The sequence below is a fragment of the Herpailurus yagouaroundi genome, unplaced genomic scaffold, assembly GCF_014898765.1.
Source record: "Herpailurus yagouaroundi ecotype Mexico unplaced genomic scaffold, PumYag 67793, whole genome shotgun sequence".
Classification (NCBI taxonomy): domain Eukaryota; kingdom Metazoa; phylum Chordata; class Mammalia; order Carnivora; family Felidae; genus Herpailurus; species Herpailurus yagouaroundi.
The window spans coordinates 13,116,673-13,140,994 of record NW_024420586.1 but is presented as its reverse complement, the minus strand read 5'-3'; positions in this window follow the sequence as shown (position 1 = coordinate 13,140,994).

Below are 24,322 nucleotides of genomic sequence, written 5' to 3'. Positions count from 1 at the left end.
CATGAACCTTCACCACTTTCTTACACCATACACAAAAATAAAATGGATGAAAGACCTAAATGCAAGACAGCAAACCATCAAAACCCTACAAGAGAAAACAGGCAAAAACCTCTTTGACCTTGGCCATAGCAACTTCTTACTAGACATGTCTCTGGAGGCAAGGGAAACAAAAGTAAAAATTATCTATTGGGACCCTCATCACAATAAAAAGCTTCTACACTTCAAAGGAAACTTTCAAAAAAACTAAAAGGCAACCAACTGAATGGGAGAAGATATTTGCAAATGACATACTGGATAAACAGTTACTATCCAAAATCTACAAAGAACTTATCAAACTAAACACCTAAAAAACAAATAATCCAGTGAAGAAATGGGCAAAGGACATGAACACTTTTCCAAAGAAGAGGTCCAGATGGCTAACAGACATGTGAAAAGATGCTCAACATCACTGATCATCAGGGAAATACAAATCAAAACCACAATAAGATGCTACCTCACAACCATCAGAATGGCTAAAATCAACAACTCAAGAAACAACAGATGTTGGTGAGGATGAAGAGAAACCTTGTGCACTGCTGTTGGGAATGAAAACTGGTGCAGCCACTCTGGAAGACAGTATGGAAGTTCCTCAAAAAGTTAAAAATAGAACTGCCCTACAACCCAACAATTGCACTACTAGGTATTTATCCCAAGGATATAAAAATGCTGATTTGAAGGGGCACATGTACTCCAATGTTTATATCAGCACTATCAACAATAGCCAAATTATGGAAAGAGCCCAAATGTCCATCGACTGATGAATGGATAAAGAAGATGTGGTGTGTGTGTGTGTGTGTGTGTGTATACACACACATATACACACAATGGAATATTACTCAGCAATCAAAAATAATGAAAGCTTGCCATTTACAACAATGTGCATGGAACTACGGTGGATTATGATAAGCAAAACAAGTCAGAGAAAGACATGTTTAGTAAGATATTTCTCATTATTCTAATTTTCTTGAAATGGGAAAATCCCTGGAAACGGCCTAAAAGATTTTGACACTGGCCAAATCTTGTATAGAATGAATACGGTGACCACAAGGAGTCATTGTGGGTTCACTGAAAACAAGTAAGAGTCAAATAATTTCATGTCCTTCTTGCATTAGTATGTTGGTGTTCTAAGTGAATGCTGTTTGGCAGTATTTCTTGATTCCAAGAAGACTCATGAAACATAACTTTTGGAATCATTATGGAGAAAATAGAGAAACATGCAGTAAAAATAATTACATAGATTTACAGCTGGTTGAACCTCCATATCCAGAGAATATTTAGTTAACTTGGGTCAGATATCATGGCAAGTAGCTAATGATCCCATGGACTAGGCAACTTTTAGGGGAGTGTTGTTGCTCCTAACTTTCCCTCTGGTTCCACCTAGTGGCTGATTATGCACTAATTAGTTGTCATTGCATTTGTCTTGCTATGCATTTACATTGTGAACATCAGTTATATAACAGAGCTGTGATTATATAACTGCATGTAGGGTTGCTAAGCCACTTCCTGGTGGATCTTAAAGAGCAATGATTACAAGTCTGTATTCAGGACCTGGGTCATGCTCCAAGTCTATGGGTATAAGCTAAATGAATCCACTTAGGAGAATCAGAGAGTAGGGAATTATTTTACATTAAGTAACATGCAACTCCCGTGAAATTATATATATATATATATATATATATATATATATATATATATATATATAGTTTTTTTCTGAGGTATTGCCTTTGCTCCATCACCCATTTATTCTGATTCCCCTTATATCCTTGCACTCTCCTTTTATTGTTTCCTGGCTTACTGCTCTCATTATATAGTAACACTAGCATAAATGTTAGCCCTATTTTGTGTTGTTTGGGGTTTTGCGGATTCTAAGCCCATCTTTGTCATTTAATTTAAATAGTGAGGTTGGGAATATCTCCTGGCAGACAAAGACACTAAGGCTCAAGGATGAGAATACTGATTAAGCTGTCACAGCTGGTTTATCATGAAGCCTAAACTCCAGCCCATCTTTTATTTATTTCTATTTTTGGCCATTTCCAAAAGATACATTTTTTCCGCTTTACTGAGACATAATTGACAAATGAAATTATAAGGTAGTTAAGATGTACATTGTGATGATTTCATTCCAGCCCAGTCTTTTAAAGAATCATCTAGGTCCTTTTCTTCTTCATCATAGTGCTGAGCAGAAAACTGTCTGCAATAATCTAATGGCAGGAAGCTTCTTGAGTGCTTTTACCTTCTTTAGCCAGGATTCTAACATATCAATTTTGATCAACCTAGACATAGAGACAAATGTGCCCTGTGCCCCATGCCCCATGGGTCACTGGGAAAAATTCCTTAGAGCACAGACTCATTGGATATCCCAATCCATGACCATGGAATATCTTTCCATCTGTTTGTGTCATCTTCAATTTCTTTCATCAGTGTTTTATAGTTACCTGTGTAGAGTTCTTTCATCTTCTACTGGGTTAAGTTTATTCCTAAGTACTTTATACTTCTTGGTGCACTTGTCAGTAGGATCCTTTTCTTAATTTCTCTTTCTGCTAATTCATTTTTAGTATATAGAAACACAATAAATTTCTGTATGTTGATTTTGTATCTTGTGGCTTCAATGAATTTATCAGTTCTAGTAGGTTTTTTTGGTGGAGTCTTTAGTATCATGTCATCTGCAAATTGTAAAAGTTTTCCTTCCTCCTTATCAATTTAGATGCCTTTTATTTCTTTCCCTCATGTGAGTATAGTGGTTAGGACTTCCAGTACTGTGTTGAATAAAAGTGGTGAGAGTGGACATCTTTGTCTTGTTCTGATCTTAAGAGAAAAGCCCTCAGTTTTTCACCAGAGTATGAAGTTAGCTGTGGGTGTTTCAATATAGCCTTCATTGTGTTGAGGTATGTTTTCTGTAACACTACTTGGTTGAGAGTTTTTATCATGAATGGATGTTGTTCTTTGTCACTTGCTTTTTTTCCATCTGTTTAGATAATCATATGGTTTTTATCCCTTCTCTTGTTGATGTGATGCATCACGTTGATTTGCAAATCTTGTCACTGGGTTTCAATTTGAACTAGAATACAGTGCCCTTTCCTCCAGAAACTTATCTAATAGCCACAGCAAAAACTATGTGAGCCCCAATAATTCGTACTAGATAGAGGCTACTTGTACTTTCACTTGGTAGTACCCTTTTCTTACCTGCTAACAGCAAGCTACCATAGTATAATCAGAAATGAAGTTTCCAGAGCTCCTTCAGTATGCAGTCAACACCAGTCTTCATCACCACCATCACCATATTCATCATCACAAATAACATTTTTTGAACAATAACCATGGCTAATAAATGTGCAAAGTACTGTATACTCACTATCTCAGTGAATCCTTAACAACCCTGAAAGTTAGGAATTACTACATTTAGGCTGTGAACAAACTAAAATTAGAAAAGCTAAGAAATCAACAAAAATCATAGAGATAGTAAGATGTAGGAAAAGGATGTACCTAGCACCCAGTACCTCTTACAGGTACCAAATTGACACAGCAGCAGCAACAGCAATAATACCTATCTTCTCCATGCATCTTCCTCCTGCTATTATTATATAATGGATATCTGCTTGAGATGAAATATTGAGCCAAATGATTTCTTGGCCTTTCCAACTCTTGGATTTTATGAACCAAATTATGAACCTTGCCCTACACAAACCTGAGAAGTAGCAGCATTTTGGCAAATGCATGAAGAGTAAGCCAGACCTCACACTTCCATGATGGGAAACATTAATTCCAGAGCTACAGCCAAGAGGGTCTTCCTTTTACTTTGAAAGAAACTTTGTTACACAGTAAACCAGATGGAAACATCAATGATAACATTTGCCAACATGGCTCAGCACACTTTAGTGGAGAATTACCAACCCCTTGTCATGATAAAAAGGAAATCGGAAGGAGGTCAAGTGTTATCACCCCCCTATACATCGATCCAATTCTGCAGGTTTTGGGCACTTTGCCATAAATTCATTTTTCCACATCATTGTTTTTGAGGTTTGGATTGTTTGCTAGCTGTGTGGCTTGTAATTGAAGGGACAGAAAAGAAAGTTCTTTTGAAAAAGGGACTTATTTAAGGAAACAAAAATAAAGCTAGTTACAAAGTGTTAAAATATTTGGGGTTGAATAATGTCTTTTAAAATGATCACAATGGTAGATAATGTTTAATAGAAGCATGTAGGATAGTGGATTTCTCTAATGGTATATAAACATTTTCATGTAGTAAGTACAATTAGGAAAATTCGGAATATATGACCAAGAAATGGTACTCCCAATTCTGACTGTCATACATTTTGATACCCAAGGCTTTAATGAAGCTGCAGTGAAAGTACCATTTGATGAATGCTGAAGTTTTTAGATTTCCTCAAGTTTACTGAAACAATCCAGTTGGCCATTTCTGTATTAGGTGATGGTGCAAAATACCTTACATCTCTGTCTAGTTTTGCTGCTCTCTAATGCTATTTTCACAAAACTGCTGATGACACTGCATTAACAAGTTTTATTTTTACTGTCAGATATTTTATGTGCCTGTACAGATGCAATTATAAACTGAAAACTCAAATTATAAGCCATGTATCATGTCTCAACCATTACATTTCCTAAAATGTTACTAAAATAATTCTCAAATAATTTTTATTGGTTCTTTTGAATCTGAATATGTGGAGTAAATCTCACTAAAATCAAAGGCATATAATAACTAATTGATAAACATTTAAATTACTGGGTGGAAGGTAAGTGAAATTAGTTATTTCAAGGCTGGACCCGTAATTCATCAGATGTCATTTTCTACACTGATGAAGAAATTAATTTGATTTAAGATTAAATGAACATAAGATGTTATGCAAGTGTTCCACTAATTTTTAAGGGCTTATGTTAAAAGTCATGTATCAGGGAAACTGAAAAAAAAAAAAGTGCCTCTCAGTTTGTTCCCAATATACAGAATCATTGTATTACTCTCCACATCCAATAAGCGATTAAATGAATTAGAATAGTTTCTACCTACACTCTTACCAGGTCAGGGGGGAGTAGTAGTCCATTTATCACTGATGACACAGCATAAAATGGTGATTTTATTATCATGCTCCAGCAAGTGACAGACCTCTGATTTAGAAGTGAGTTGTGGGCTGCTGCATCTTCTGCCTGCTCAGTTTCAGCTCCAGATGATAAAATATTGATCTGCGCCCCTCTCTCAAGCCAAGAATCCAACACAGCATGGCTGCCAAGTGCCCACAGTGACTGGATGCCTCTGCATGAGGGGTACAGAGATAAGAATGTTGTTTCTCCCTCTCCCTGTGCACAGAGTCTACCATAGTCTTCAGAGCCATCAACACCTTTGTGTTCATCAGATGCTTGGAGAGTTGGGGTGGGGTCACAGAGAAAGAAGAGCCTTGGAATCAGATTTACCTAACTCTTAGGTTTTACTTAAGCTCCTGAAGAGGAAGTACCGTTGATATATTTGTCTTTCCTATCTTCTGGCACAGGCTGGGCCCACAGCAGGCATTTAATACAATCTTGCTGACTTGTTTCATGGTTTTGACTTCTGGGCAGCATAACAGCATACAAATACAAAGTATATGAGGTCATGACTAGTATATATGTCAAAACCGGCTTGTTGTTGCTGGAAGTAACCATGGATGCAATGGAGAATGAAGGTAGAGGGGTGTGTGGGGGATAAGCCCTTTCCACGTGTGTTTCAGGAGCACATATTGCTGTCAAGTTTCAAGACTGCATGAAAAGCAAGTCTAAAACCATTTAATCCATTCCATGTATTAATTACTCTCATCTTGGGATAGGCCAAAATTCTATAATTGACAAATTAAGATTTCAAACTGTGTAACATTTGAATGCAAAGCATAGAATAAAAATTAACAGTTATTTAGTCAGAGTATTTTGGAGCCAAAAGAGACCTCAAATATCATTTATTCAAACTCCTTTATGAATAAGAAAATTAAGTCTCAAATTGGGGAAAATAACTCCCCCAAAGTCAAACATCAAGTATCAAGGACTCCTGACTTTTAGTTCAGTGATCCATGTACCTCACGAGGTTGCCTTGCATGCAGTGCATCACTTTCCCATTTCCAACCTCTTGTTGCACATTGGTGAACTCACCAAAGTACTATGGATGGGGAATGTATTTTTCTGCTCTTTAGTGGGTGTACATAGATAATTTCTCCTAAGCCATGTGATTTAGGAAGATACTTAAAATGCACAGTTAATTTTAGTCATTTGTAGATTTTATAATCAGTTTTTATAATCATTTAATTATTTGTAAATTTAACTTTTAGACATTTCATTGATGATCAGTTATTCTTTCATCAGTATTAGAAAGATTTCTCTATAATACAGAGTTTTTAAAAGATGGCCTATTACTTTGTTTTGTCTGAAAAGGCATCTAGCATAATTTACCTTGTAAACACAGGATCCTTGCGTTGGGGAGATAATATAGGCAACATTTAATGAGATCATGCTTATCAGAATAAGGAAGGAAAGCCACACTTGGCTTTATGTCTGGAAATAATAGTTGCTCAAAATTAGTAAAGCTGTTATATTTGATAATATCATCATGGGTTTATGCTTCTCAGCCTCAAATTTTCCTATTCCTCATCCTTTTTATATCTTCTATTATTTTCATTTTTGTATATATCATCCAAAAGTCATTGGTGATCATCACCCTGTGCTTATGAAATTAGGAAACCAGCTCAACAAAACAGCGAAAACACATTTATCTACCTTCAAAAATGGATGAAAACAAATCCTCATAAACTTATATACTTAAGAGTGGCAGCTATAGCTGTTTGCTAGTTCCCTTAATAGGATGTCCAAGTTTTCATGGTGTTATCACCCACCAAACCATTTCCTCCAATTTCATACTGCTTCTAAACTACAATGTTTGCTTGGCTTAATGGTTATTTTCTTCTGTAAAATTTCTTTTTCTAATGAGAGGTAATTGTTTTCTTTGAATCATCAGAAAATATAAAAGATTTGTATTTTTAAAATATATTTTTAGGGGCGTCTGGGTGGCTCAGTCAGTTAAGCGTCCAACTTCGGCTCAGGTCATGATCTCACAGTTCGTGGGTTCAATCCCCACACTGGGCTCTGGGTTGACATCTCAGAGCCTGGAGCCTGCTTCAGATTCTGTGTCTCCCTCTCTGTCTGCCCCTCTCTCTCTGAAAAATAAATAATACAAAAAAATAAAAAATAAAAATAAAAAAATTTTAAAACATGAATAAGGTACTGAGTTAAAGATGGGTAAGAAAATACACACTTTGGGTCACAACTTAGGATCTGTGTTGTGCTCTGCTGAAAAATATTTGCATAATATTTTAATATTTCTGGAGAAGTCATATTCTATATAAAGATGTTTTTGGATTCAGTGATGGCAGAAACACATGAACTATGAGCTCCTATACATTGGTAAAACAAAAGCAACACACTCATAGTAATAGAAATAAAACTCGAACATTTTCCTAGTGAATCACTACTCCAATTCTAAGCCAGGATAGATTCAACAAAACTTATCTAATTTATATTATATGTTATTATGATAGTAGCCTAAGAGTTTCTCAGTTACCAAATTATACTTGATTTATATTGATATCTTAGGCAACTAAAACTCAGGAGGCTTTGTTTTGCTGGTTGGTTGGTTGGTTTGGTTGGGTTTTTGCCCTTCAACTGTAAGGTAATTCTGCCTTTTTGTATAATAGATCCTTTGAACATGAATGCTAAATGTTATCATCCAAACTATTAGTTATGCCCTAAGCTCTAGTAGTCTGTGTATAAGAAACTCATACATGCTCTCTGTCTTTAATAAATTCCCTCTACCCACCCACCTCTCTCTCAGACACCCCACAGACATGCACACCCCCACACAGTGCTTATTTTCCGGTTAGTATTCATTGGAAATCGTTATTCAACAGAAAATGTATTTTCTCCCTTGTGACATTTTTCTACATTTTCTTTTTTCTCTGTTTTTTTAAATGTTTATTTTTGAGAGAAATATACAGAACATGAGCAGGGGAGGGGTAGAGAGAGAGACGCAAAATCCAAAGCAGGCTCCAGGATCCGAGATGTCAGCACAGAGCCTGAAGTGGGGCTCAAACTCATAAACTGTGAGATCATGACCTGCGCTGAAGTCGGACGCTTAACCAACTGAGCCACCCAGGCACCCCTCTTTTTTCTCTTAATGCACGAAGACCTTTACTTCCAAAACCAAATACTTCACAACCATCTTCTAAGGGATCTATCCTTTTTTTCTTTCTTCTTTCTTTCTTTTCTTTTAATGCCAGTATAATTAACATACAGTGTTATATTAGTTTCAGGTGTACAATATAGTGATTCAACACTTTCATTTAAAACCCATCATACTCATCACAGTAAGTATAATCTTAAATGCCTTCACCTATTTGACCCATCCTCCCACCCATCTCTCTGGTAATCATCAGTTTGTTCTCTATAGTTAAGGGTCTGTTTTCTTGTTTCTTTTTAAAATTTCTTTTGTTTCTTAAATTCCACACATGAGTGAAATCATATGGTATTTCTCTTTTTCTGGCTGACTTATTTCACTTAACATTATACCCTCTAGATCTAACCATGTTGTTTCAAATGGCAAGATTTCATTCTTTATTATTTCTGAGTAATATTGCATTGTATATACACACACCACATCTTCTTTATCCATTTATCTGTCAATGAATAGTTGGGTTGCTTCCATATCCTCCTGACTATTATAAATCATGCTGCAATATTGTTGGGGTAAATACCCACTAGTGGGATTACTGGATACTATGGTAATTATATTTTTAATCTTTTGAGGAACCATCACACTGTTCTCCACAGTGGCTGTACCACTTTGCATTCCCACCAAAAGTGCATACGCTTTCCTTTTTCTCCACATCCTCACCAACACCTGTTGTTTATTGTGTTGTTGGGTTTAGCAATCCTGACAGGTATGAGGTGATATTTCACTGTGATTTTGATTTGCATTTCCCTAATGATGAGTGATGTTGAGCATCTTTTCATGTATCTGATGGTAATGTGTATGTCTTCTTTGGAGAAATGTCTGTTCATGTCTTTTGCTCATTTTTAATAAGATTACTTTTTGGTGTTGTGTAAGTTTTTATGTATTTTGGATATTAACCCATTATCAGATATGAATTTGCAAAGATCTTCTCCCATTCAGTGGGCTTTTTGTTTTGTTGATGCTTTCCTTTGCTGTGCAAAAGTTTTCTACTTTGGTGTAGTCCCAGTGGTTTATTTTTGCTTTTCTTTCCCTTGCCAAAAGAGACATATCTAGAAAAATGTTTCTATGATCGATGTCAAAGACATTGCTGCCTATGATTTCTTCTAGGAATTTTATGGTTTTAGGTCTTGCATCTAGGTCTCTAATCCACTCTAAGTTTATTTTTGTGTATGCTGTAAGAAAGTGGTCCAGTTTGATCCTTTTGCATGTAACTGTCCAGTTTTCTCAATACCATTTGAAGAGACCATCTTTTTATCATTGCATACTCCTACTTCTTCTGTTGTTGATTAATTTACTATATAATCATGGGCTTATTTCTGCATTTTCTATTCTGTTCAATTGATCTATGTGTCCATTTTTGTGCTAGTACTATACTGTTTTGATTACTACAACTTTGTAGTAGATCTTGAAGTCAGGGATTGTGATACCTCCAGGTTTGTTCTTGTTTATTCAAGACTACTTTGGCTATCGGCGGTCTTTTGTGGTTCTGTACACATTTTAGGATTATTTGTTCTGGTCCTGTGAAAAGTGATGTTGGTATTTTGATAGGGATCGCATTAAATATGTAGATTCCTTTTGGTAGTATGGAAATTTTAACAATATTTGTTCTTCCAATCTATGAGCATAGAATGTCTTTCCAACTGCTTGTGTCATACTCAGTTTCCTTCATCAATGTTTTACAGTTTTCAGAGTACAAGTCTTTCATCTCCTTGGTTAAGTTCATTCCTAGGTATTTTATTCTTTTTGGTTCAACTGTAAATGAGATTCTTAATTTCTCTTTTTCCTACTTTGTTATTAGTATATAGAAATGCAACAGAGTCCTGTATATTAATTTTGTATCTTGTGATATTACTGAATTCATTTCTCAGTTCTAGTAGTTTTTTGGTGGAGTCTTTAGGGTTTTCTATGTGTAGTACCATGTCATCTGCAAATAGCAAAAGTTTTCCTTCTTCCTTACCTATTTCGATGCCTTTTATTTCTTTTCTTTGTCTGGGTGTAGTGGCTAGGACTTCCAGTACTATGTTAAGTAAAAGTGGTGAGAAGGGACATCCTTCTCTTGTTCCTGATCTTAGGGGGAAAGCTTGCAGTTCTTCACCATTGAGTATGATGTTAGCTGTGGGTTTTTCATATGTGGTCTTTATTATGTTGAGGTATGTTTCCTCTAAACCTACTCTGTTGAGGACTTTTATCATGAATGGATGGTGTACTTTTTCAAATGCCTTTGCTGCATCTATTGAAATGATCATATGGTTCTGATCCTTCCTTTTATTAATGACAGTCACCTACAGAGATTTAAACGAACAGATATGTGGGTCCCCCCCCCAACATTCTGATTTAATTGGCCTGGGAAGTGGTCTATTTCAAAAGACCCAGATGATTCTCACATGCATCCAAGGGTGGGGATTACTGTCCCTTTCAGCACTTTCTATACCAGTACAGTTTATTTAATGGATAGAATCAAGTTAGAAATTGTTCTTTCAGAAGCAGCAAAAGAAAATGTTTCCATGGGGGCATATTGATGATTATAATAAGGCAGGAGCAACATCTGATTATATCCATGCCCAGTTCTACTGCTAGTATGCTAGCACCCTGCAACTGTCAGTGTGCTCCCAGGACCATCACATGGGAGTTGTTAGAAATGAAGAATTTCAAATCTCACCCCAAACCCTGATAATCAGAACATGACTTTTAACAAGGTTTTCCAGGTGATGTTCATGTACAATAAAGTTTGAGACTCACTATTCTAGGAGACTCTATTCCCTTGGCAGCTTCTCCCTGCCAAATTCAAGGTACAACCAATCAGTCCCATTATAAAGGCTTTGGAAGTGAAGAGGTGAGAGAAGAAGCTGATCAAATGTATATTGTTGAAAAAAATGCTTAATATAGTCTTGTAAGTCAATTTCAAAATATACCCACAACCAGGGTTGGTTTAAAATTTGTCAAGGAAGTATTTATGTAGCAAAAATAAGTAATAATTATTTACTGCTAATTTATGCAGCATTTTTTTCTTTCTTTTGATGATTATTTGTGTATTCATATGCCATTGTTCCCCTGGGGACATTTGGTATTTTTGTTGTCACAACTGGGGAGGGTGTGTGTGCAAGTGGTATCTAGAGGGTAGAGAACAGGTATACTGCTAGCAGGGATACATTCTGCAATATACATGACAGACCCTCAAAACGAAAATATATCTGGCCCCAGATGTCAGTGATACTACTGAGGTTGGCAAACAGTGCTCTATAGCATATCAATTGAGAAGGATATATAAACACACACATATATATGTATACATATATATGCACATATATATGTATATATACAATTTCTTGAAGATGCAAAATTTCGTCTGGAAATCACTCCATTATGAGAAACTAAATGATCAGGATAATAAAATAGCAGAGTGATCTCAAGATGTGCAAGTTGGTATGAATGCATATGTAGCCTTGGGGTGGAAAGTTCATTTTCTTAATGCATACATTAAAGACTCCTGATTGGCATAGTAAAAGTAGTCCAGTAACAGCTCACGGTCTGCCTTTTGGTTCTCATTAGTGTTAAAAGTGTCAAAACCCAGTAACCACTTAGGAAGCACCCTTGTGCTGGTGGCTTTGAATTGGGCACTCCACAGACGTCAATTCTTCACTTTAATCACTCGTGGGATTAATTCATGGTGTGTAAAATACACAATTGTGAAACCTTCAGAGAAGTTCTCCTGGTTGTGCCCTTTGTTGTCGTTTCATGTGATCATGTTTAGTCTGTTAAGAGTTGCTGAACTTCTGCTGAGGAAAACCAGTGTTGCAGTGTGGACACATAAGCCAGCCTTGGACACTGACAGGATTCCTTATATAGAAAAAAGGTATCTTAACTGTCAGAGCCAGGACTCTATAGTGAGGTACATAATACTCTGATGGAAGTAGTTCTTGGGAATATGAAAGTCTCCAAAATTCAAAACATATCTTTCAGGGGTATTCTAGGTGACCCTGTGGTGTGCTGGAGGAAAATATTAGATGTCCCAGTAGCAGTCTTCTATCTAAAAATGCAAAGTATGCAGTCTTGGTAACAATTGAGATATGGCATTCACACTCGGTTTGTCTGCCAGATGTTCAAGTGTCACACTGTGTTCTGAAGAAAACCTGGTGTCCATCCACTGGTTCCTTTGCTTTCAACATACTGCAACATATTGTCATTTAAATGTACTCAGGTATGTGCTTTTACCATCTTAAAGAGTAGAATCTTCAAAACATTGTTTATTGGAATGTGGTATGAATATAGTATCTTTTTTCCTCCCACCAAGAATTACTGGTTAACTCTTGATGAAGCACAAAAAAAGCAGTTGAAATTAGTTATCAACTTGTTATTTTACAAAATGACTTAAGTTAATTTGCTGACCTTTTAAGGGATAACCAGTGACTTTCAGTCATTGTTACCTTGCAGACATTTAGACACATAGACTCACATGTAATCTGTCATTTAATATTAAGTGGGTTTTTATACAGAATGAGACAGTAGTTTTGTTGAAAACACCTCATGCTACATAGAGAATATTATGTAAAAAAGAGGGTGATTTTACCCCCATTTCTGGGTAGATTTGTTGCTGAAAAAAAAATGTCATGTATGAAAACTCTGAGATATGGTCACTTTAAAAACTAGACTTTGATTTTCTAAATTATTTTAAATTTTCCCAAAGGAAGAGTTTCAGTAGAATTTGAATTCCTTTCACAAAAATATTTTGTTCCCCTATAGAGGTTCACTGGTTAAATCCTGACAAAGGACCAAAAAAAAAAAAAATTATAGTTGAAATTGGACTTACTGTGCTTTTGGAAAAAAAATAGGTGTCATGCTGATATTTTCAGAAATGAACAGTGACTATCCTCACAAATATTTAAAGACATAAACACATTCATATTTAATCTGTCACATAGCATAAAGTTCACCCTGTTAAAGTGTGTAATTCCATGATGTTTTTACCTTATTCACGTAATTGTCCAAATATCACCACAATGTCACCCCAAAAGGAAACCCATACCTGTTTTCAACGATTTCCCATTCCCACCTACCCCCAGTCCTAGGCAACATGGCCATAAAGGGCCACAAACTAAGAACAAGAAAAAATAACATACCTATTTGATTTAAGAAATGGTTTTTCCTGGAATATAAGACTGTAAGTGGACTAAGATATCCCAAAGCTTTCATATTATCAACTATGTCCAATATTAGACAGTTCCCCAATTCCAAAGGATAACCTTAAATTCAACAAACCCAGACTCTAAACTCCTATAAATATTCTCTCCTGTATTCTCTTCTGAGACAATATTAACACTCTCTAGAGTTTTATAATAAGATTAGTAAAGTTAGCTTTCCTTGATCCACAGGCATTCTCCACTAATGCAAGGGGTCTAATAAATTTAGCTTTCAGTAGTTAACAGATGTTTCTGGTAGACTCTTGGAATCCACATTTGTCAGTCCTCTTAGTCTCCCAGTTGGGATTCTTGGGCAAGAATTAGGATAGCTCCAGTTCTCTCTTGCTTGTGGATCATGGAAAATATTCACACCTTCTTTCCCCTTGTCAGCTTCAGGTAGGATCCAGACATTCACACTTTGAGATTAGTAGGGAGGCAATGAATAAGACCACAGCATAGGAACAACTTCCTCCAAAGAAATATCCTCACAAACCTACTTTTCAAAATCTCAACTTTTTAATAATTTTAGTGAATTTTAAGATTGAAAATTTGAATTTGGTATGACAACCACACTTTAGGGTATATCTATCGTGTCCTGGTGCCTCAGTCAAAACTCCCATGGTGATATTCAGCTACAGTCAAATTAGGGAGTATGTTTACTTTACTAAAAAGTATGTGCTATTAAAAATAAATTTAGGAACAAGGGGAAGATGGCACAGTAGGAGGATCTCAAGCTTACCTCATTCTAGGGATACACCTAGATGACACCCACATGAGTATAAATAACCCAGAAAATAACCCAAAGACTGACAGAACTCTTCACAGATAAAAAATGGTAAGAAGGGCAGAGATGCAGTCTAGAACCAAAATGAACCACAAGATTGACCACAGGAAGGAGAGCCATCACAAGCACAGGGAAGAAGAGAGGAGCAGATCCCCACACCAGGCACCCAGGCATGGCAGACCCCCACTGGGAATATGAACTCCCATAACATTTTGCTTTAAAAACCAGAGGGACTTAACTTCTCAAGTGTTTATAATCAGTGGGGCTTAACACATGGAACTTTATAAAGCAGCAGCAGCAGTCTCTGTTCTGGGAGAGCCAGAAGGCAATAGAAAACTGAGTCCTCACCTTTAAAGAGACAGCATAACATACAGCCCTGCTGAGATAAAGTATAAATGCAGCAGTTTGAAAAAAATACCCGGGATACATTAGAAGGAGAGGTGTTTACTAATATCAGAACATGTGCTGGAGAGGCAGGGATCTTAAGGAGATTTTTCAAAGAACAAAACAGCTGGCAAACACCATTTCTCTCCCCTAATTCCCAGCCTAGATATAAGGACAAGTGCTGGAACCTGCTTAGTGCACACTGTACACCTAGCTTGCTAAGAACACACCCCACACCCCCATTCTCCTGTGGACATATCCTTAGTAGTTCTCCAAAGAGGCTACAGGTTCCCTCCCAGAGCAGACCAGTGCAAACCTCGTTAACACTGCCCCTCTCACCCCCACATTCTACTGTGGATCTATCCCATCCAAATGACTCTCTAAAATAAGTTCTCCAAAGTGCACCACAAACATGGCATTGTTTGAGCAGTCCTGACAGGAGCCAGTACCACTCCAAAGTGACTCCTGCCCTGGGGAGAGGGGAAGATAACCATACACACCAGTTCCACTGCAGCCCCATAAGTGGTCTGAGGGCAGACATCTAATTTGACTGCAGGCCCTGCCCACCCAAGAAAGCCTTTCCAGGGACAACACAGTAGAATGCCATACCGTTTCGTATGTCTGCAGCTCTGGCAAACATCTGGTCTTTCCAACTCAGGAACAAAGCGGCCCCAGACTGGTCCACTAACAACAAAGGGATCAAACCCCACCCACAACAAAGAGGGCTATTGCAGATGACTGCACTAGGGCAAATGTGGCTCAGCCACAACAAAAGATGCATACAACACATAGGAGACACCCCTGAAATACAAGGTTCTAGTGAACAGGGGACCTTGCACTGCAGGGCACTAAAGGACCTTTTTTCTTTTTCTTTTTCTTTTTCTTTTTCTTTTTTTTTGGTTTTCCCAAAAAGGACCTTTTTTTCCAAAAGGCCACTACTTTCAAGAGCAGAAGACATAGCTGACTTTCTTTTTTTTTTTTTTAAACTTTTAATTTTTTTTTTCAACGTTTATTTATTTTTGGGACAGAGAGAGACAGAGCATGAACGGGGGAGGGGCAGAGAGGGAGACACAGAATCGGAAACAGGCTCCAGGCTCCGAGCCATCCGCCCAGAGCCTGACGCGGGGCTCGAACTCCCGGACCGCAAGATCGTGACCTGGCTGAAGTCGGACGCTTAACCGACTGCGCCACCCAGGTGCCCCCATAGCTGACTTTATTAACACATAGAAACAGACACAGAGAGTTAGACAAAATGAAGAGACAGAGGAATATCCCCCAGATGAAAGAACAGGACAAAATCACAACAAGAGAGCTAAATTAAATGGAGATAAGTAATATGTCTGATAGAGAATTAAAAGTAATTGTCACAAAGATACTCACTGGACTTGATAAAAGAGTTGAGGATCTCAGACCCTCAACAAAGAGATTGAAAATATTAAAAAAAAGAACGAACCAGAGATGAGGAACTCAATAATTAAAATTAAACATACACTAGAGGAAATACATAGAGACTAGAGGAAACAGAAGAGTACATAAGTGACCTGGAGGACAGAATAACTGAAAGCAATAAAGTTGAATAGGAGAGAGAAAAAAATAATAATAAATGAAAATACACATAGGGAATTCAGCAACACCATCAAATGTAAGAAATTACATCTGCATTCTAGGAATCCCAGAAGAAGAAGAGATAGAAAACAGAGCAGAAAATGTATATGAAGACATAATAGCTGAAAACTTCCCTAATCTGCAGAAGAAAACAGAAATCCAGATCCAGGAGGCACAGAGAGCCCCCCCCACAAAATCAACCGAAGGAGGTCCACACCAACATACATAATAATAAAAATGATATAAAAAATTAAAAGTAACAATTATCCACCTTGTAAAAAATTATAATGGCAAAATGTAGTGGTAAAGAGAGAACTTTAAAAGCCATAAGAAAAAAGAAAACAGTTACATGCAAGAGAAACTTCATAAGAGTATCAGCTGATTGTTTAGCAGAAACTTCACCAGCCTGAAGGGAGTGACAGGATATACTGAAAGAACTGAAAAGAAAAATACCTGCAACCAAGAACACTCCATCTATCCAGCAAGGCTACCATTTAGAATAGAAGGAGAGAAAATGAGTTTCCCAAAGAAAAGTTAAAGGAATTTATCACCACTAAACGAGCCTTACAAGAAATGTTAAAGGGGACTCTTTGAGTGGAAAGGAAGGACCATAAGCAGGAGTAAGAAAATGAGCACAAAAGTAGTAAAGTCATACATATCTATAAAAATCAGTCAAGGGATTCACAAAATAAAGAGATGTAAAGTAGCACACTATACACCTAATACGTTGTGGGGATGGGGAATAAAAATTTAGTGCTTTTAGACAGGGTTCAAATGTAAGCAACCATCAACTTAATAAGGAATGTGATATACATAAGATGTTATATATAAACCTAATGGTAACTACAAGTCAAAAACCAGTAATATATATGCAAAATAGTCAGAGAAAGGAATCCAAGTACATCACTAAAGAAAGTCATCAAACCACAAGAGAAGAGAGAGAAGAAAGGAACTCTCTTTCTTTGTAGAGAAGAACTACAAAAACAACCATAAAACAAGTAACAAAATGACAGTAAGTACATACTTATCAATAATTACTTTTAATGTAAATGGACTAAATGCTCCAATCAAAAGACACAGGGTAACAGAATGGATAAAACACAAGAACCCTGTATATGCTGCCTACAGGAAACTCACTTCAGGCCTAAGGACACCGGCAGATAGAAAGTGAGGAGATGGAAAACATTTATCATTCAAATGGAAGTGAGAAAAAAGCTGGGGTAGCAATACTTATTTTAAAACAAAAAAACTGGGGCACCTGGGTGGCGCAGTCGGTTAAGCGTCCGACTTCAGCCAGGTCACGATCTCGCGGTCCATGAGTTCGAGCCCCGCGTCGGGCTCTGGGCTGACAGCTCAGAGCCTGGAGCCTGTTTCAGATTCTGTGTCTCCCTCTCTCTCTGCCCCTCCCCCGTTCATGCTCTGTCTCTCTCTGTCCCAAAAATAAATAAAAAATGTTGAAAAAAAAATTAAAAAAAAATAAAACAAAAAAACTGTAACAAGAGACAAAGACAGACTCTACCTGATCAGAAAGGACAAAGTCCAATAAGATATAACAATTATAAATATTTATGCACACTACATGGGAGCACCCAATTACAAAAAGCAGCTAATAAAAACTAAGGAAGTAATCAATAGTAATACAATAATGGTGGGGACTGTAACACCCCACTGAAATCAATGGATAGATCATCTGAGCAGAAAATAACAAGGCAACAATGGTTTTGAATGACACATGGGAGCAGATGGATGTAACGGATATATTCAGAACATTCCATGTTAAAGCAGTGGAATACATATTCTTTTCAAGTGCACATGGAACATTCTTCAGAATAGGTCACATCTTGGCAACAAAACAAGACTCAACAAATTGAAAAAGATTGAAGTCATACCATGGACTGTTTCCAACCACAATGCTATGAAACTAGAAATCAACCACAAGAAAGAAAATCTAGAAAAAAATGCAAATACATGGAAGTAAAATAAATGCTACTCCTACTAAATAAATGCTACTAGTAAATGAATTCTAAATACTGAATGAGTCAACCAAGAATTCAAAGTACAATAAGTACATACTTATCAATAATTACTTTTAATGTAAATGGACTAAATGCTCCAATCAAAAGACACATATAAAACACATATAAAGACACATATAAAAAAATACATGAAGACAAATGAAAATGGAAACACAATGGTCCAAAATCTTTGGGATGCAGCAAAATCTGTTCTAAGAGGGAAATTTGTAGCAATACAGGTCTACATCAGGAAGCAAGAAGAATACCAAATAAACAACCTAACCTTACACCTAAAGGAGTCAGAAAAAAACAAAGCCCAAAACCAGCAGAAAAAAGGAAATAAAAATCAGAGCAGAAATAAATGAAATAGAAACTAGAAATAAATAAATAAATAATACATCAATGAAACTAGGAGCTGGTTCCTTGCAAAGATCAACAAAATGGATAAACTTTTAGCCAGACTCATCAAAAAACAAAAAGGAGAGGACTCAAATACACAAAGTCAGAAATGAAAGAGGAGAAATAAAACCAGCATGACAGAAATACAAAGAATTATAGGAGAATATTATGAAAAACTATATGCCAACAAATTGAACAGCCTAAAAGAAATGGATAAATTCCTAGAAGCAATAACCTCCCAAAACTGAATCAGGAAAAAAATAGAAAATTTGATGGGGCGCCTGGGTGGTGCAGTCGGTTAAGCGTCCAACTTCAGCCAGGTCACGATCTCGCGGTCCGTGAGTTCGAGCCCCGCGTCGGGCTCTGGGCTGATGGCTCAGAGCCTGGAGCCTGTTTCCGATTCAGTTACGACTCTCTTCCGATCCTGTGGTCCTCTTAATTTCTTTCTCTCTCTGTCCCAAAAATAAATAAACGTTTAAAAAAAAAAAAAAAAGAAAATTTGAACTGACCAGTTACTAGCATTGAAATTCAGTCAGTAATCAAAAACTCCAAACAAACAGAAGTCAAAGGCCTGATAGTTTCAGAGGTTAACTCTACCAAGCATTTCAAGAAGAGTTAATACCTATTCTTCTCAAGCTATTCCAAAAAGTAGAAGAGGAAGGAAACTTCCAAATTTATTCTATGAGGCCAGCTTTACTGTGATACCAAAACCACTTAAAGACACTACAAAAAGAAAAAGAAAAAGAAAAAGGCCAATATCTCTGGTGAACATAGAGATAAAATCTTGAACAAAATATTAGCAAACCAAATCCAACAATACATTAAAAAAATCATTCATCACAATCAAATGGGATTTATTCCTAGGACACAAGGGTAGTTCAGTATTTGCAAATCAATCAACATGATACATAACATCAATAAGAGGAAGGATAAAGGCATTTGATCATTTCAATAGATGCAGATAAAGAATTTGCAAAGACAATATCCATTCATGATAAAAATCCTCAACAAGGTAGCTTTAGAGGAAACATACCTCAACATGATAAAGGTCACATATGAAAAACCCACAGCTAACATCATACTAAACGCTAAAAAAGTGAGAGCTTTTCCTCTAAGATCAGGAACAAGGATGTCCACTCTCATCACTTTATTACTAGAAGTCATAGCCACAGCAATCATACAAGAAAAAGAAATACAACACATTCAAATCAGTAAGAAAGAAGTAAAACTTTCACTAGTTTTATATGACATGATACTGTATAGAGAAAACCCTAAAGATTCCACCAAAAACTTAAGAAACCTATAAATTTAAGAATCTATAAATGATTCAGTAAAGTCTCAATATACAAAGTCAATGTAGAGAAATGAGATGCATTTCTATACAAAAATAATGAAGTAGCAGAAAGAGAAATTAAGAAACAGTCCCATGTACAACTGCACCAAAAATAGTAAGACAATTAGGAATAAACCTAACCAAAGAGGTAAAGAGGTAAAAGATTTGTACTCTGAAAACTATGAAGGGCAGATGAAAGAAATTAAAAATGACACAGAGAGAAAGATATTCCATGCTCATGGACTGGGAGAACAAATACTGTTAAAATGTCAATACTACTGAAAGAAATCTACACACTTAATGCAATACATATCAAAATACCAAGTGTATTGTTCACAGAGTGAGAAAAAACAATCATAAAATTTCAATGGAACCACAAAAGACCCTGAATAGCCAAAGCAGTCTTGGAAAAACAAAAGCAATGCTGGAGACATCACAATTCCGGACTTTAAGTTATATTACAAAGCTGTAGTAATCAAAGCTGTACTGGCACAAAAATAGACTTATAGATCAATACATCAGAAGAGAAAATTCAGAACTGAACCTACAATTATATGGTCAATTAATCTTCAACAAAGCAGGAAAGAATATCCAACGGAAGAAAGAAAGTCTCTTCAACAAACGGTGTTTGGAAAACTGGACAGCAGTAGGCAAAGAATAACTAGGCCACTTATACCATACACAAAAATAAGTTCACAATGGATGAATGAACTAAATACAAGATCTGAAACCATAAATATCCTAGAAGAGAACACAGGCAGTAACTTCTTTCACAATGGCCATAGCAACTTCTTTCTAGATCTATCTCCTGAGGCAAGGGAAACAAAAGCAAAAATAAACTATTGAGACTACATCAAAATAAAACCTTCTGCATGGTGAAGGAAACAATCAACAGAATGAAAAGGCAAACTATGAAATGGGAGAAGATACTGGCAAATGACATATCTGATAAAGGGTTAGTACCCAAAAGATATAAAGAACTTATAAAACTCAAAACCCAAAAAATGAGTAATCCAATAAAAAATGGGTACAAGACACAAATAGACATTTTCCCAAAGAAGATATACAGATGGCCAGCAGACACGGGAAAAGATGCTCAATGTCACTCATCATCAGGGAAATACAAATCAAAACTACAATGGGATATCAGCTCACCCCTGTCAGAATGGCTAAAATGAACAACACAAGAAAAAACAGGTGTTAGGATATGGAGAAACCGGAACCCTCTTGCACTGTTTGTGGGAATGGTAACTGATGCAGCCACTCTAGAAAACAGTATGGAGGTTCTTCAAAATGTTAAAAATAAAAATACCCTGTAATCCAGCAATGACACTACTAGGTTTTTACCCAAAGCATATAAAAATACTAATTCAAAAGGATATATGCACCCCTATGTTTACAGCAGCATTATTTATAGTAGCTGAGACATGGAAGCAACCCAAGTGTCCATAGAATTGATCAACGGATAAAGAAGTGGTATGTACATGTGTGTGTGTGTGTGTGTGTAACAGAATACTATTCATCCATAAAAAGAATGAACTTTTGCCATTTGCAATGACATGGATGGAGATAGTATAATCCTAAGCAAAATAAATCATAGAAACACAAACACCATATAATTTCATTTATATATTGCATTTAGGAAACAAAACTAAGAGACAAATTAATAAACAGACTCTTAATTATAGAGAACTGATGGTTACCAGAGGGAAGGGAGGTGGGAGCATGGGTGAAATAGGTGATGGGGATTAGGGAGTACACTTGTGATGAGAATCAAGTGACATATGGAAGTGTTGAATCCCTACATTGTACACCTGAAACTAATATAACACTGTATGTTAACTAGAATTAAAAGTAAAACATAAAAGAATAAGTTTGGGGATCAGTGGATTAGCACAGTGTTTTTCATGCTCTATCTATACAGAGCCACCTTGGGAATCTTGTTAAAACACATAACAGCTGATTCTAATTCTACAGTTCTGGGGTGAGGACTAAGATTCTGCATTCCTAACATGCTCCCAGGAGATGCCAATGCTGTTGGTCCTCAGACTGTACTTGGCATACCAAGACTCTAGGCAGCCTCCCTGTTTCAGAGGGTGGATCAGAACTGAGAATTCTCAGAGGTGATAAATTGAAAACAGAACAACCATAGTGCAGTCACTCATCCCTGTCTTGTGCAGGCAGGTAGACAAGGAGAAAGAATATGTGGTAAGAATTGGGCAGAATGTGAGAAATAGTAAAATTGAGAAATTGTGTTCACGGGACAGGAGAAGTTGAAAATGAGACTGATTGCAGATGTGAGATACAGTAGGCAGGAGAGAAAAATGAGTCAGAAGTGGGGCACCTGGGTGGCCCAGTTAAGTGACTGTTGATTTCACTCAGGTCTCGATCTTATGGTTTGTGAGGCCAGGCACCGTGCTGACAGTGCTGATCCTGCTTGGGATTCGGTCCTCTGCCCCTTCCCTACTCGTGCACATACATACTTACTTTCTCTCTCTCTCTCTCTCCTCTCTCTCTGTCACTCTCTTTCTCTCTCAATAAATAAACTTTAAAAAAAAAAAAAGAATGGGTCAGAAGAGGGGCACCTGGGTGGCTCAGTAGGTTAAAGTGTCCGACTTCAGCTTGGGTCATGATCTCACAGTTTGAGAGTTCGAGCCCCTCATTGGGCTATGTGCTGACAGTTCAGAGCCTGGAACCTGCTTCAGATTCTGTCTCTCTGTCTCTCTCTGCTCCTCCCCCACTCATGCTTTGTCTCTTTCTCTCTCAAAAATAAATGAACATTAAAAAAAAAAAGATTAAAAAAAAAGAATGGGTCAGAAGAACTAGAGAGAATAATGGAAGGAAGAATTATAGACAAAAGCAATATAATTTAGCATTTCTGTTCTGGTCGATGTTTTATTTGCTGTACTCACTGCCAAACACCAGCTTTGCTCTTTTCCTGGGCAATCTTTGTTTTTATAGGTATACAAAGAACTTGAAGAGATGGGAGATGGTCTGATAATTAAGAAGACACATGTGCAGGGGGGAGCCAAGGTGGCGGAACAGCATGGAAGTTTTTTGTGTGTCTCACATCCATGAAATATAGCCAGACCAACACTCAACCATCCTGAACACCTAGAAAACTTCTCTGAGGATTAACACAACAATCTGCACAACCTGAACCACAGAATTCAGCAGGTATGCAGTGTGGAGAGGTGAACTTGGGGAAAGGGAAGGCACGGCAGGTAGGGAGCTGCTTTTGTGGGTGGAGACAGGATGGAGACAGGATGGGGGGAGAATATGGAAAAAGCACCCCTCCCCAAAAGCAGCTAGAGAGAAAGTGGAAAATTGGAAACAGCCACAGGGACTAAAAAGGGAGAAAGGAGAAAGGAGAGGGTTTAAATTCCATTAAGACTGTAAACAAGGGGAGCGCAGAGTCTGCAACTCCACAGCTTGATACCTGGCAGTGCTCTGGTGGGAAGGGCAAATCCCCAGGAGCAGAGTGAGTCCGGAGGTTCTCGGGCCACACAGGGACAAGCAGTTCCACTGCTGGAAGGACAGTTGGCAGAGGCTGCGAGGCAACCTGGTCCCAGCAGACCCCAGAGAACAGCCATATTCGCTGGTGCTGAAACGAGGTCATTAGGGGTAAAGCCTGCTGCCAGATGTGTGTTGTGATTTTCCATAATCCCTGAAACGCTGCTGCTACACTATCTCGCGAACTTTTTCTGGGGTGGACTGGCACCCAGCCGCAGTCTCAGGGCACTGGCAGCAGCAGGGTCCAGCAAGCGTTCCTGGGTGCAGCCAACATTTGGCCATTGCTCTGTGAGACCCTCCACAGAGGGGTGGAACAGGTCAAAGCCACAGTCCTTCAGAACTAAGTGGCCAGGGAAAACAGTAGCATCTGAGACAAAACTTAGGAGAGGGGTACTGCCTAGGGCTGAGTCTCGGACAGTGAAAAAGCAGGGAGTGGACGAAACCTGAAGACAGAGGATGGGTGCGCAATTGCTGATCTGGGAGAACAGAGTTCTGATACTAGAGACTGGGTAGCTGGGTGATGCCATTTTCACCGCTCCTACACATGCACATACGCACCTACAGGCACCACAACAATCTACCTCAGTAGGCTAGCAGCGCCACCTAGTGGACAATGGAGCAGTTACACTAAGCCCCACCCAACTGGGCTAACCTTGCTCTTCAAGAACACAAGGCTCACCACCTGCTTAGTTTATGGACTATAAAGGGCTTCATAGTCTGATTTCTAGGGGAAAACATCTATTCAATTTTCTTTTTCTTCTCTTTTTCACTTATTTTCTTTTCCTTGAATACAGAAAGAGAAAAAATTCATTT